The following is a 12,278-nucleotide window of genomic DNA, read 5'->3' as shown; positions in this document are numbered from 1 at the left end:
AGTAGAACATCCAGTCTACATTACCTAGGTATTATTAAAGGCAGGTATCACCAGCTAAAGCTCTTATATATTTTCTTGCAAGCTCTCAATGTGCTAGCCAATGCTCAGGTTTAGAATGAAAGGCTGAGCATTAGTTTTTTGGTTATGTTAGTTGGTTCTGGGAGTCAGCTCTTGAAGCAGAGATGCATCCTGCATTTGGACAGGGGATTGTGTATGTCACAAGACACAGTTATATTTACAATTTACTCAGACTCCAACTTGTTGGATTCCCCCCAGATGAGAAGCTTACCTTGACAGCCACAGGCATCTGCTATCTTTTGGCAGAAAGGCAAGCAATATCAATCTTACCTAGCTGATTCTTGCAGAACATTTATCTCTTCATATAAATTTTATGAACTTCATAAGAAATTAATTACTTCTTTAAAATGATTCTGTTGTGCTTTCCGCCACTGATTTAGTGTCAACTTTTATAGGATACTTTACCTATTCGGGTTCTCCAAAGATGTTAGTTTCAGAATTTAGAAGACTGAAATGTCTGTGAACTAGTATACAGATTTATTTTCTCCTCTAAATGTACGTAATAATTCAAAGCCATAAGTACAGTTTTTAGAACAGTACCATTCCTCTGAATATAATGTTAATGGCTTTTCAAGTATAAAAAGCGATTTATTTAGAAATACCTGAAGGTCAAAACATTAGGTTCGGGTTGGATAAAGCACCAAAAGCAAGGTTATTAATCCAAATTTATTTTAACAACCAAAACAAGTTAAACTTACAAGAGTGGAATGGGCATCTCATAAGGAAGTGTCCATGATATTTCTGTTGCTCCCTATATGGTAGAAGTACCATAACTAGGGAACTATCAAAATTGTTAATGTGCAATTTTGAGAGAAACCATGGTTTCAGGTGGGATCCAGGAAAAATGGTGGGCTCCAGGATAAAGTGCAAGCTCTACACTTTTGGCAGACTTGCTGGGGGATGGGGGAGGAGTGGAAATTGCAAGAAAAAGCAGCCAGCAGAAAAAGCAGAGGAAGCCCTGAGTCCTGAAACACAGGAAAGTAGGATGAGGGGGCGAGGGGTGGGGAAGAAAAGGGAAGCTAGTCTGACCAAAAGCTGAGCCAGTGGTGCAGGTTCAGTCCAGGAGCCAGTATGGGGCCAGCCAGAGAAGCAGGAGGGTTTTGGCACTGGCTTTTTAAGTGTCCACAGGCATGCTGCTACATCATGCTGCAGCCTTAGGAGGAGCAGGGATAATGAACGCTAAGAAATCCTACAAGGCCAAATACTTTTCAGTACTGGACCATGTAAGACAGCATCCTGCAGGGACCTTGCACAGAGATGAGGCACACTCTTCTGTACCACCTACAATGTAACTCTGGATGTGTCAAGGAAAACCAGCATACATCAACACTTAGAGCCTGAGGCCCACATGAAGCTAAAGCCATGAGGCTGTTGCAGAGGCTGAAGGTCAGAGCAAGAAACAAATGGCCATGTCCTCCCTGGTTAAAAGGACCACAGAAAGCAGTTTGGCAAGTCGATCGGTGGCCTTTTTCCCCTTATAGAGGCTTTCACAGCAGCAAATATACCACTGTAGAAACTTGATCACCCAAAGTCAAGGGACTAGCTGAACTAAAATATGCCAAATGCTGGCAGTTTTCCATGTGCCAACAATCTTCACCAGCATGATCTCCCTGTAGTGATTGCTTTGCATGTACAATGCACAAAGGCTGCCTTGGCAGAGTATATCCTTCTCCGTTGGGGCTGACGAAGCCACTGATGTTCAGGATATCCATGTGCTGCACATTTTATGCATACTGGGTAGTTGGACAGACTGGGACCTGCCTGTGTTTCAAACAATTCAGTCCAACTCATGTCTGTCAATTTTCCTGCTGTCTCAAGCCATTGTGAAAGTAATTGTCAGCAACAGCATAGAATTTAACAAGATCTCAGCATTCCTATCTGACAATGCCATGCACACATGCAAGGCTTTCTCCAGTGTGCTCCAAAGAATGCTGCCCAGTGCTGTTCATGTCACCTGCAATGTGCACATTCTGTCCTTAGTAAGTGACATTTGGTGCAGGCAGTTCCCCAATGTGGATAACCTGGTGTATTCTTTCAAGAAAACCTTCAAGCACTGCCCAAGCCATAGGGTCCACTACAGGGAATCCATTGCCAATCAAAATAGGGATTCACATGGCACTGTGCTGCTGCCACTGGAGCCTGTGCTTACATTGTAGAATTTGTGATTCAATGTGGTCCATTACCACACCAAGCATATGCAGTACTCCCAGCGGTTTGTGAGCAAGGAGCTGGAAATCACACCCAGCACATAGTGCGTGCTTAAGCTTCACCATCTCTCAGGGCAAGGTGATGTTCAAGATCAAGTGATGTTTGTGGCTGACAATGCCAACCAGTTCATGAAGTTCCTAACATGGTATGAAGGCTGCCAGGCTGTGATCCACCATGCACATGAATGAACTTGATAATATGGGTAGAAGACAGGGCACTGCAAAAACTGTCAAGCTGTCCTTATGAAAACCAGTGAAGAAGGGACATGCTCCAGGAAATAGCTGTGAAGCTGAAACTGTACTACAGCATGACCCATCACTGCCACCATAGGTCAGGCTACAAGCTGCCCCTTTTCTTAATACTGTTCACATTTTGGACCCTAACCAGGTGCCTGTTTTGAGTTGTGGCCCTCAGTTACTGAAGGCTATCCCAGGATGTGGAGAAAAGTATGACTTCTTACATACTCTTTGTTAGGGCTATGCGAAGCTTCAGGTGCCAATTCAATTCAGAGGTGATTCAGCCCAATTCAGTGACCAAATCTCTGAATCTGAATTGAATCAGGAAACCAATAAAAAGGTCTGAATTGATTTGAACCTCTCTGAATCAATCAGAAAAGATTTGGAGAGCTTCCAAGATTTGAGCAGTCCCTGCTTGCTGTTCCAGGGGGCTGGACCCAGTCTCTGTGCCTGTAAGTAGGGGGAAAGGGGGAGCTAGGGGAGGGGGGAGGGGACCATGGGGGGGCCACCGCCAGGCCCCATCCCTCTCCCAGCCCCCACCCCCATGACTGCCACACCCAGCCCCAGCTCCCAGTTCTTTAAAAAAAATGAAATAAAAAAGCCCCACACTCATCACCAGCTGCTGCCAGGTGGGGGGGGTGGCAATCCCCACTGCCCCACACTGTCACACAATGCATGGTGGGCTCTGCCATGAGCCCCCATCCCCCACCTGCTCTCCCAGCCCCCATCCCCATGACTGCCCCACCAAGCCCTAGCTCCTGGTTCTTTAAAAACAAAAAGCCCTGCACACATAAGATGCTGCACTGGCCATTAGGGCTTCTGGGGTTTCGTGGCACAGCCCCCCATGTGGTGTGGGCCAGTGGGGAGCAGTGGGGATCACCCCCCACCTGGCAGGAGCCAGTAAGTGTGGGGCTTAAAAAAAAAAAAAAGCCAGGACGCTGGGGCCGGGTGGGGCAGCCATGGTTGGGGCGGGGAGAGTGGGTGGGGGATGGGGGCTCATGACAGAGCCTCCCATGAAGCACAGGGCAGTAGGGGTCAGCAGGGATTGCCCCCCCCCCCCAACCTGGCAGCAGCCAATGAGTGGGGGCTTCTTTTTTTTTTTTTTTTTTTTTTTTTTTTTTTTTTTTTTTAAGAGCCAGGAGGCTGGGGCCACATGGGGCAGTCATTGACGAAGCTGGGAGAGTGGCCAGGGGATGGGGCCTGTTTGATTTGGAGATTGGCCGATTTGGGGGTAGCCAAATCTCTGAATCAGATTCAGCTGAATCAATTTGGGGGACAGTGAACCACCAAATCAAATCACTGTCCCCCAAATCAGCTGAATCTGCATCCAAAGCAAATACTAGCCTCACGCTGGCCTACCCTTTTTAAGCTTACATGATTTCCATACTCTTTGCAATGTGCTGCTTACATGAACTTCATCAAAGAGTGCCAGATGCCTGTGCCTATGTTCTGGGACTCCGTCTATGACTGGTTTCCATATCTTTATGCCCTGACAAGACATTGCTTCACCATTCCAATTAACTCAGTAGACACTGAGCATGCCATCTCAGTATATGGACAAGTGTTCACCCGACAGAGACAGAAAAAGTCTACAGCAACTGCGACTGGATGCAGCATGCTCATATTTAATAGCTAGCATGAGCTGCCTGTCTCTAGGTTAGCATTTAGTTTCAATAATCTCCTTTTTAAAATGTCCTTTAATAAAGTGAATATAGTTGCATTAGTCACAATTCATGTTGTGCATAGCTTTATTTTCATAAGATATTTCAGTTTAAAGTTTAATTAGGTGCTTAGATGGTATTAGTTAATAAAGTCTATCTAGTTGGTATTAATAAAATGTATGTAGTTGATATTAGTTACAATTCATGGCATGCATAGATTTATTGTAATAAAATAATTCACTGTCGAGTTTACTTTAGTGCTTAGACTGCTTAATAATGCATCAATTAATGGCTTCCGTGGATTGAATCCCCAGATTAAGCCTGCAGAAGCCATTAATTGATGCATTATTAAGCAATTTAAGTGGTGGCTTGGGGCCACCTGGCAATCCCCAGAGAAGGGTGGGACTGCCAGGGCCCATTGGCCAGTCAGAGGCATGGGCAGGGGTGCATCACACTTAGCCCATGAAGATGGTGGCTGGCCGGGGATCTGCCTGAAAAATCAGTCAGTCACCTCCTCAAGTTCAGTAAATCCCTAACTATAACAACCTTTTCTCCAGTATTTGGAACTTCTGTTCATGGCTAAACAAAATACAAACCTGGAACAGGAAAAAAATCAAAGCTTAAAAGATTTGTTTCTAGTTTGGTGGCGGTTTTCAGAAATAGACTTATTTGCATTATCACTGAATTGGTCTGTCCATCACAAGTCTTTCTGACTTATATCTGTCCCATAGGATAAGGAAACATTAACTGCTTTTTCTGTTCCTTAGAATGTCTGTCTCTCTTTAATAATCCACAATCTATTTGAATCATACATGGCAAAACCTATATACTGTTATGTAGAACAATCTTTAATAGTTCATGTTTTAATCTCTTATTTTTACATTACTTAAATTTCTTGCTTAATCAGGTTTCCAGTGTTGTCTGTTTCATTACTTAAAGTATATCTTAGTCTTACCATAGAGTGCAATCTAGTGTATCATACCCAGTTGTAATTTATTTTTCAACATCACTGTGCCTACCATTGAACCCAACATAAAACTCAATTCACGTTATTTCACACTGATATGAGGTGAAAGGAATGTACAGAAAGAATGTCCCTAACTTTTTAAAGTACTACACACAGTTTTAGCTACAGAGTACCACTCAAGTGAAATGGAAGGAATGAAACTAAAGCCTGCTAACAAGTCTGTGTAAATGTAGATGTCATTTTCTTTCTACTGAAATCCTTGTTTGTGTCCAGGTTTTCGACATTCTGCCTTTGCTATGGACATTTTCAAATTATCCAGGTTGCCTACCATGAAAGATTAGCTTTCACCCACATCACAGTCATCAATAGGTACTAATTGTTTCTATTTATCTGCCCCTGAGTACCTATGTATCTAACTGACCTGAATGTAATGTCCCAGAGTTGCAAGTGAAAAAAACAAGAGGAGCTGCAATGTGAACTTTCTACTTGGTTAAGAGCCCACAATAGTAGCCATTCATGTTTTGAATAATATGTGCAATCTGTTCCCCTTTTCTGTCTCTGGGAGTAACTATCAATTTGTGGATTACAATATTGTTAACAAAACTCTATCACTGTTGAATCATTGGGAATGCTACATTCCTCTGTATTTTTCCTAGGAATAACAAACAGAAAAATATGTTTGTGGGAGAAGGGGCAGTTTCATGAATTGTTTATGATACTGCCACAGATACAGGTATTGTTCATTTAAGTATTAAAGAAATGTTTATCTCCTCACAGAGTTTGGTTTTCCCCTTCAGGGTAACAAAATTAATTGACCACTATAGGTATTTTCAGAAGCTGTGAACAGTAATCTTCGAAAAAGTTATAGAAAAACTTTAGTAATTTTCTTTATAAAACACTTCTGTTATTATCAACTCTTTATGAGGGCTTTTAGTGCTGTATTTAGTGTATGAAGAAGATATATTGAAAGTTGCAATTAAAGTGGTCTCATTAAATATGTTCAGCCCATTAAGTTGTTCAGTTTTGCATTAAAATCATTAGTATCTTAAATGTTCCAAGGAAGATACTTGGCAAGTGGTGATAGATGTTGAGGAAAATAGTAGAATAAATACACATTCTTCTTTACCTGAAATACCCTGAATTATACAGAAGCACATGTTATATCTAGTGTGTATAGTTGTGGACGTATAAACTGTGCATCATGTAACTGTATCTTCTCTTAGCCCTTATGGAATTTTGTCCATGTTCACATTTTAGGTATGAACATATGATGCACTTCTACTATCAAATAGTTAGAGTCAATATTCTGCTGTACAAGCTTGAGATTTGTCTGGCAGTACTGGTTTCATTTCAAGAATAATCCACATATTAATTTGAAGTCAGTTAAATTCTCCATTTTAAAATAGGCCAAACTACCAACTTTTTATTTGTTTACACCATAAAGTTAAAGCCATTGGATTCAAGCAGATCGAAACATGAATTACTTATTGTGGGGTCTCTCATAAGCTAATTACATTATGTTTATTTGTTTGTTTTGCAGTAGCACATGCAGGAGTCCCAGTCCTGAGCCAGGACCCCATTGTGCTTGGTGCCCTGCCACTTTGCTCCACATCTATAATCCTGACAACCTATTTTGTTACTAATTTTTTCAGTTTGAATGTACGCCAGACATTTTATATAATCTAAGCAACATCACAAAGAGGTACAATTTTCATTTGCAAAAGAATTCAAAATAGTATTAAACAAATCAAAGAATACTTTTTGATGTATACACTATCGTGCGGATATTTATAACATGAAGTGCGGTATGACTATTAAAAACCAAAGATTTTTGATCTTTATAAAACAATCTTTCTGAATAATTATACCAATAGCATATAGTTCATGAACTGGATATATAAATCTCTCTCTTGTGAGCTTCCTGAACTCCCTGACCAATCAAATAATATACAATTAAGCAGCAAGCAATTTATTTTTACATTAATTTAGGCAATCATGATCTATAGAGAATTGCAAAGAAAACGTTGTGTGCCAAATACTCACATGTTTTGCAATGGCCCTTGTAACAAGCCCCTTCGTGGCCACGCAGCTCCTGCTCTGCTTGAGCTCTAGGTTACCCTCCCTCTTCCTTCACCTGCCATGCCTTTGTTGGAATTATTAGAATGTGAAAAGGGAGGTTGTCCAAGGGTCCTAGAGCAAGCATTATCCATCTTCTGCCAGTATATCCCTCTCGGACTCTGCTGATCTCAATATACCTTCACACTAGATAGGCCCTTCTGACCCAACCATGCCCCCTATGCCATGCCTTGCTGATGTCACTGTTCAATCACTCTCCCCTTGTTGGGGCATTTCTTCCCCTTTCTTCTTGCTGAGCATTCCAGGTGGGCGTGGAATGCCCAGCCTTTCTTCTTGCTGGGCCCACTGTGTCAGACCTGGCTTCTAGGCTCCATCTCTTGTCACACCTACTTTGGATTGCATCCCTTGGCCGCAGTATCTCTACCCAGCTCAGGCACCGGGCCCCCTGGTCCTGCTGCTGACCAGTTAGGGCACTGCTGAGACATCCTCCACCCTTGATAGTCCCAATCCAGCCCACAGTATAAACTATAACACAGGAATAAGTCTGGCTAAAACACAAACACCAGCTCCTTGGCTATATCACAAAGCTTCCCCTTACCCTGAACTGTATTCCCCTTTAAGTCAGCAGCACCAGCAAGTCAAAAGCAACACCTTCTTGAATTCCCCAGGTGTCAGTCATAAGCTCCTCTGCATTCCTCCTGCTCTGGAGCTCTTTCCTCCTGCATTTCCTCCTGCTCTACATTCCTTTTTGCTCTGGAGCAAACTCCAGGGCCAGACTACCCACCCTGGCTCAGGTTCTGTGCTTATATTCTCCCTAAGCCCTGCCTTCTTCCTGTCAACTGTTCCCGTAAGTGGCTACAGGTATGCCCCTTTGCCTTAATGGGCAGTTCAATGCCTAGCCAGGAGTGTTTCCTTCCTGCCATCTCTCTTCAAGCTAGCCCCTGCTCAGCTGCATGAGTTGTATCAGCTGAAGTTTATCCCTTCAAATAACAGGAGCACTAAGCTCCCTGTTACACCCTGAAGTCATAAAACTCCATGTATATGCAAGGACTTACACCAATCAGATTCTAAGTTCAGAATCAGGCCTGTGGACATAACCAGCATACATGAAAAAATAATAATATCACAAAAATCATAGACATATTCCTGAAAGGGACCTCACGAGGTCACCTACTCCATCCCTCATCTCTGAGGCAGTGAACTGAGACATCCCTGACAGATGTTTGTTTATCAGATCATATAACAACACCATGCATTATTCATTACATGACAATATTAAAAAAGTGTCATATTTAAAGCAGTCTTTCTTATCAAATTGTCTCTCTCAAAATTCTGCCCTTTTAGTAATAATCTGGATAGCCCTTATTCAGACTATTCTTCCAATTCTCTAGCTATTTGATTCTATTGGAAAGTTTAGTGGGCATTACGTTAACCTAGCTTGTCATTCAGAAAATAACACCATTATGGGCATTTAAAGACAGCTATTACATAGATTAATTAACATCTACCTGAACCTATAGGTTACTTGAGCTTATTTGAAAGAATGTCAGTTTCTGCATCCATTAATACCCACAACAGTGGCATGACTAGCAATACTCATGGTTGCCATTGACTCTCCACCCCGAAGGCCACGTAGCTATTCAGAGTCAGGTCCACTGACATCAGACTTTGACATGAATCCAGAGTGATGGTTGGGCTCATGCTTCTGTCACTGTAGTGATATTTTTTTAGCCACTATACCACTGTGTAGGAAACCATTATCAACAAAGGACCATAACCAAAGCCCAGAATAGTGATTCAGACCCTAATTGATCAATCTGCTCTTACCACTGAATTTTGGGGAATTACAAAGTCCCACATACTTAATTTTCACTCCCATCAGTAAAGTTTATTCCCTTAGGAGCTGAGCTGAGAAAACATTTTAAAGCAAATAAAGTGCTCCAAAAGGTCCTGTTTTGATTATGCCAAAATTATTCATAAATGGTGCTGATTTGATGAAGTGTTTCAGATGAAATACTGAAGGAAAGGCTAGATTCACGAAAGAGGCTGCCCTTCTTTTTGGTAACTATTGGTTATAATACTCACCCATGGTTTAGGAAATTAAGGTTCAATTCCCCATTCTGAGGCATCTGCACCTTGATTCAAACCCATGCTGTGAATCCAGCAGAGACCTTGGATCTCCTACCTCCTGAATGAGCACCCTAACCAACAGGCTGCCATAGGGCATTGTGAGATGGTGTTCTCAATTTCTTGTTGAGAACTGTCACACTTTGTATGAAATAGATTACTTCACCAAGTTACAGCAGGGTAAGTATTTACTAGAAGGGTGAATAATCCTGAAAGATGGGACACTTGGGCTCCTTTCTCTGTTCTATTGAACATTTGATTAATTCTGCTAAGTGGAGCAACGTAAACAAATGATCTTGAAACTTCATGTCCCATACAGTCTATAACCTATTGAATGGAGCACTCTCTTTACACATGAGAAATGTAAGTTTGACAAAGGAACTAAAACCAGATCTCCCACATCCTGGGTGAGAGATCTAGCAACTGTGTAAAAGGGGACCAGCTCCCTCCCTATCCCCCAAGCCTCCCACCTGCCATCAATTTAGTGAATCTGTTTGTTTTAATTTTTAAAAAAAACTTCAAAAGAAAACAGTTCAGATCAGGTCAAATGGAACATTGCATATCAAATTCAATGGAATATTTTTGGTTTAACATTTAAGCTAGGGGGGAAAAAACAGAAACAGTGCATTTCATTCCAATCCAAACTGAATGCTTGTTTTCCAATCTAGTGGCCAAGACAAAGGAAACTGTTGTTTGCCAAAAGTTTCTCAGGGAAGCTACAACATATTGCCCACAGTGCTGATGGGCTTTATTAATCTGTACTGAGAGCTATTTCCTCCTTCACTGCAGCACATGAATGATGCTCCATATATTGGCATAATCCTCATGGCTTTCAAAGTGAAAGGGAAGTTGTAAAGGATGCTATCTTCTGCCAGTGTTGTTGGTACAGTCTGTATATGAAAGATATCCTGAATAGGAGCACCTGGAATCCCAGAATGGATTAAATTCCAGTATCCCAAGTATGACACTGGATACACATAGGCATTATGGGCATTTGTACACGTGCAAGTGCCACAGTGCCAGGTGCTTTGAAAAGTGTCCAGCACTGCGATACTTGCAGTTGTATAAGCAGCGAAATGTGCATCAGCGCTGAGAAAATGGCAATGGAACGCTTTTGAACTAAAACACCTTGGATGTACTTTAACTCAAAAGTGCACCACTGCCATTTTCTGCATGCTGGTACACATTTTGCCGCTTATACAACTGTAAGCGGCGCAGCACAGTTTCTCCGAAATTTCCACCACTAGAAATGAATGTGTGTTCATGGCTACTGACTTAGTATCAGAGTATCAGAGTATCAGATTTTTAGACCAGTGGTTCCCAAACCATGGTATGAGTACACACCAGTGGTATGCAGACAGCTTGTGAGTGGCACACTCATTAATGTGCCATAGTTACTGCACATTATGGTTAGTACTTGTATAAGTGAGTACTAAATCAATGCCCAGTAACTGGCGCTACTGCGCAGTAGCACCAGCATGTGGCTTTTTACTGATGCAAACTGTGCAGTAGCCTAATATTATGACTTAGTAGCATATTAGCATGGTTTTTGCCCCACTTGCTACTGCACCATAGAATTAGGCTACTGCACAGTTAGCGTCTTATGTAGATGCACTGAGAGTGTGCTTTCCACTCCAGGCTGCCTCGTCACCTCCATTTACATTCATAAAGCACTACTTTGGCTGTTTGTTGCATGCACTGAGTGGGGCCTGCTGAGTCTGGGGTGGGGGAGAGCTTCATACTGAAGCAAGGATAGCCAGAATCTGGTCCTTAGTTGTTGTTTGGGGTTTTTTTAGTTAATATAGAATGTTTCTTTCAATCTTTTTCACAACTTTTTTTTTTTAAAGAAGAAAACATCTATGCTGGTTTTCTTTAAAGAATTGTTAAATATTGGAAATACTCTCAGTTTGAAAACAAAACTTTTCAACATCCATATTACAGACAAAGTTCTCAGTGAATAACTGGTTGGCAAATAATGTCTTAAGACATATGCTTGCTTAGTCATAAATGCTATTTTTACCCCGTCTTGTCCTTTATTAAAGTAAAAAGCTACAAAGAAATCCATACAATTCACCTAATTTCAATAACATCTAAACTCTGAAAGAAAATAATAACCAGGAGGCTGGGTACACATAAGAAAATCATATTCAATCAACAGCTGAGTATGGCAGTAAGGAGGCAACTAGCTAAAACATTTAATGTACAGTTCTCTACCAGGACAATGGCACGGCCAGCATTTACTTTAAGAACATTTTTCCCCTAAAAAAAAATAGAAAGCAGAGTTACCTTATTGTACATGCCTTCTGGAAAGAAGCATTCGAGCATATCTCCAGAATACTTGAATGCTTTTCAGTTCCACTCTTGCCCTTGTTGAGAACACCACACCTTTCTGCATTTTCATTGCCACTAAAGAAACAAACAATCACAGTGCTTATTTTTCACTGTCAGAAAGATTAGTTTGCTGAGCTGAAAAACCAATTCTCCTATTGAGATCACTGGTATAAAAATGCTCGTGACTTGAGTAACATTACAAATAAGAGGCATTTTTGTAACAAAATGTCACCGGAAAAAGCAGAGGATAGATGGGATGGTTTTAATACTTTTAAATGTGACTTATTTATGGTGGTTTGGAAGGCAGATGCAAAAAAAATCCAGAGTATCATTACCCCAGTTGAGTTTTGTAAATTGTTGACTGACTTAAAAAAAATAAATGCTTTGTTCCCTTTACATAATACTTGCATATTGACATCCATTCTGTAAGTCTCTCTCAACATGCCCAAGTTGCAACAGATCTTGTCAGTCCTGGATTGGCTTTGTCAGCCATCTTTGGTCCCACAGGTAAGGCAATCATGAAAGACAATCATCCTCAATTGCAAGGGATTGCTGCTGCTGCTGGTGATGATGATGTTGATGAAGTGCTTCTCA

General features: G+C 41.4%; 1 long non-coding RNA gene across 1 annotated transcript in view; it reads right to left on the bottom strand.

The window, feature by feature from the left end:
• Positions 1–11,960, bottom strand: part of LOC132249575 (uncharacterized) — a 35,225-nt gene extending 23,265 nt beyond the window's left edge. The window contains exon 1 of the long non-coding RNA XR_009461077.1: positions 11,640–11,960. This is a non-coding gene — a long non-coding RNA (uncharacterized LOC132249575). The remainder of the gene's footprint in view (positions 1–11,639) is intronic.
• Between the last annotated feature and the right edge of the window lie 318 nt (positions 11,961–12,278).

Source organism: Alligator mississippiensis, chromosome 3, assembly GCF_030867095.1.
Source record: "Alligator mississippiensis isolate rAllMis1 chromosome 3, rAllMis1, whole genome shotgun sequence".
Taxonomy (NCBI): Eukaryota; Metazoa; Chordata; order Crocodylia; family Alligatoridae; genus Alligator; species Alligator mississippiensis.
Note: the sequence above shows the minus strand (reverse complement) of the source record. Positions and strands in the feature narration are given on the sequence as shown.